Source organism: Littorina saxatilis, unplaced genomic scaffold (assembly GCF_037325665.1).
Source record: "Littorina saxatilis isolate snail1 unplaced genomic scaffold, US_GU_Lsax_2.0 scaffold_601, whole genome shotgun sequence".
In the NCBI taxonomy this organism is placed as follows: domain Eukaryota; kingdom Metazoa; phylum Mollusca; class Gastropoda; order Littorinimorpha; family Littorinidae; genus Littorina; species Littorina saxatilis.
Genome location: NW_027127954.1, coordinates 76,701 through 79,777, shown reverse-complemented (window position 1 = coordinate 79,777; position 3,077 = coordinate 76,701). Strand labels below are relative to the sequence as shown.

The window sequence follows — 3,077 nt, the reverse complement described above, 5'->3', positions numbered from 1 at the left end:
AGGTTTTGGAAAGAACATATTTAATTGCAGAAAATGTGTATTGGGACCGTGAGGCCTTTCATCACTTGCCCGAACATTATTATTCCTTGACATAGCTAAGGTTTATCAGGGTTAGCGGTCAATAAACTCCTCAGTGGATTTGTTTCCAAACATCGTCAACTGTAGTGTTGCTCCTAGGCCTAAGTTTTTTGTATTAACTGGTCCATATTTTTTTCTGATTTGAAGCACTGTTGTGACCACTGGCTAGTCAGCCTGTTGTCCGATACACTTTTGACATGTTGGAGGCCCTCTGATTGAAAACAATATTGTAATAAATCTTGAAGAAGGTGTCCGTTTAGCGAAATCCACTTCCTCTCCATTGTATAGTTCTTGCACCCTTCAGACTGTTGCTGAAACAATCAGTTCAGAAAATCATTAGTGTGTATAGTCTTAAGCCAAAACACTGCAGATTTTTTTCTTTCACATCTCCATCTACTTATTTGTTTTGCTTTTGTAGTACACTGACTCTCCTTTCTCAAGTAAAAAAAGAAACAAAACTAAAAACAGAGGAAACAAGCAAACACACACCACCACCACCACCACAAACAAGAAGAACCTAGCTGAAGACAAGCTGTTTTGCACAACGCAAACATGTGCATAGCTCAAAATGGTAATTAGACAAGTAATTAATCATGTCTAACAGTCAATTCCTAGAAGTGTGTTACTTTAATAACATAATTATAACAACTGAAGGGAAAGCTCGCGTGGATCACCTTCATCTTAGATTATTAGACTCAAAAATGATCTGGCACTTTTGACTCCACAAACGATAAATATTTGCTTCTTATATAACCGGCCTTCTCTTGAAACTTAAACGAGATCAACTGGACGTGATTCATAGCTAGATATGGAAGTGTAATATGTTTGAAAACTCTAGCCAGCTAAATACAAATCAAAGAAAAGGACAATTCCCCATAGTTTTATATACTGACCCTATGTGCTCTCACTTTGACATTTCATTATGGCGTACCTCATGACTGTAGGTTATGAAACCTAAGAAGATGTGAAGTTTAAAAGATGTAGGTTCAAAAACGATTTTTTTTATATGACTGGAACATTACCTTTCTGCCGGCTATAGGCCCATTGCAGAAACTCAAGTTAACAACAGCATTTCTACTCGGCGCGCGCGGTATGAGAATCACGGGTCGTAACTCTCTGGAATTGGTCATCCGCCGCCATGTTGGATGCCTTGCACGATCTCTGACAGTGCTTGAGCGTTGGGTGGCGACTCGACAAAAATGAAAATGACACGTTGTGTGGCCAAAAACTGCAGTCAGCAGGCACACTTTAGGATCCCTAAAGTTGTTTACCATCAGGGTGACAACTGGAAGGAAGTTACTGAGCGGAGAAGACGATTATAACTGGTTATTTTTTGCTGTGTGCCGCGAGTGCGCTAATCAACAATTGTCCATCGGTTGTGCCTTTAGAGTGAACACTGTGATAGGATTCTTTGAAAATTATACTTTGCAGTAGTTACCTGAGCTGCATTGTACCTCATTTGCCTGTCTTGAGAGCTTTATCTTGTGAATTTTGGTGCACTGTCTGCATGGTAATTTGAGATAAAGAATAAATAAATGAATATAATAATGTATTCTTGCTTTACTTTTTATGTTGTGCTGTTGTGTTAAAAAGGCAGATCCCCTTTGGACTCATGCATGCACAGTTTTCTTCATTTTGTCTGCATACACAGTGAAATACGCAAAAAGAACAAGAGTGCAATGAAGAAAACTAACAAAGACGGCATCCAATATGGCGGCGCGAAGAGAGTATGAGCGGAGTTGTGCCCCTTCGGGCTAAAGCTAGCCGATCCATTTGATAACGTCACGCCGAGTAAGAAGAATGAATTGGACCTATACAGACGGCCACTACTCAGTACTAAGACTCTGGCAATTGGCATGTGTCAAGACAGGCGCTTTCCCATCCCACTGCAAAATAAGACATTCTGAGTTTTTTTTTAAATTCAGCTACAGCACAACCTCAAAAGTATGATCAGCTGCGAAAATAAAGCAGTGCGATGCTTGAGCATCATACGATACTAATTGTACAAACTTAAATATATATTAAATGAAAACAATGCACAACAGCTGAAATTAATGCTCATTTTTGTGTGCCATACAGATTTAAAAAAAGAAGAAGCTATTAGAACTAAGAAGTACTTGTTCCATTTAACACAACTATTGAAAAGCACACGATTATTTCTAAAATGTGTAATTTGGAAGAATACTTGGCATTTTGGGGTGTTAAATACATTCATTCATTATATAAGCAAATCACATTTATTTGTTTCTTTAGTCACCCACATTCTCAATTACTGCCTTTACTTTTAGTCTGTATCTGCCACTGTTCAGAACATTTTTACTTTTAATCTAATCCGGGTTCCGGTCGGATATGTTACAAACACTAAAACAGTTGGTGTCAATTACCAAATGGAGACACAAGAAAGAAACTAACCTGTCAAAATATGGTTCCATGGCATAAGTGTCGTCACAGGGACATGCTCAAGCACTTTCCACAGGTCGTGAGAACTAGTACATGTACTGTTACCAAAAAAAAAGAAGAAAAAAAGCATGAAATACAAATTAAAAATATAATGTAACAGAGCTGTGAGTTTGTTTCAAACTCAAAATTTAAAATAAAAATGTATCACTTGAAAACACACACAGACACACACGCACACACACACACACACACACACACACACACACACACACACACACACACACCGAGAGATGATCTTGTATTTTTTTTTTATAACATCTCCTAATTAAACCATTGAAGAATAGGTGTCTGAACTTACTCAGAGATGAAGAGTTGACCTTCTGTTGTTACTGCTCAAGAGATTAGGACTGCTCATGCTTGCCGCCTCGGGTTTTCCGTGTTCGGCCTGCGTTGAAGTTCCCCAAGCATCCTCTGTGTAAAGGGAAGTCTCTTTGTTACGTCTGTAGCTCCACTAGATATGATTGAGGCTTCGTGTAAAGTTCCTCTGCAATTTGCTGTTCCAGCACTATCAGTCATCAATACTCCACCTGCAAAAATGC

The 3,077-nt window shown here is 38.7% G+C and overlaps 1 long non-coding RNA gene across 1 annotated transcript; it reads right to left on the bottom strand.

Moving 5' to 3' along the window:
- Nucleotides 1-205: 205 nt before the first annotated feature.
- LOC138956322 (uncharacterized) lies at nucleotides 206-3,052 on the bottom strand. Its single transcript, XR_011452599.1, has 5 exons — nucleotides 2,837-3,052; nucleotides 2,491-2,576; nucleotides 1,890-1,964; nucleotides 1,101-1,111; nucleotides 206-389 (listed from the first exon to the last, which is right to left on the bottom strand). It is a non-coding gene; the product is annotated as an uncharacterized lncRNA (long non-coding RNA).
- Between the last annotated feature and the right edge of the window lie 25 nt (nucleotides 3,053-3,077).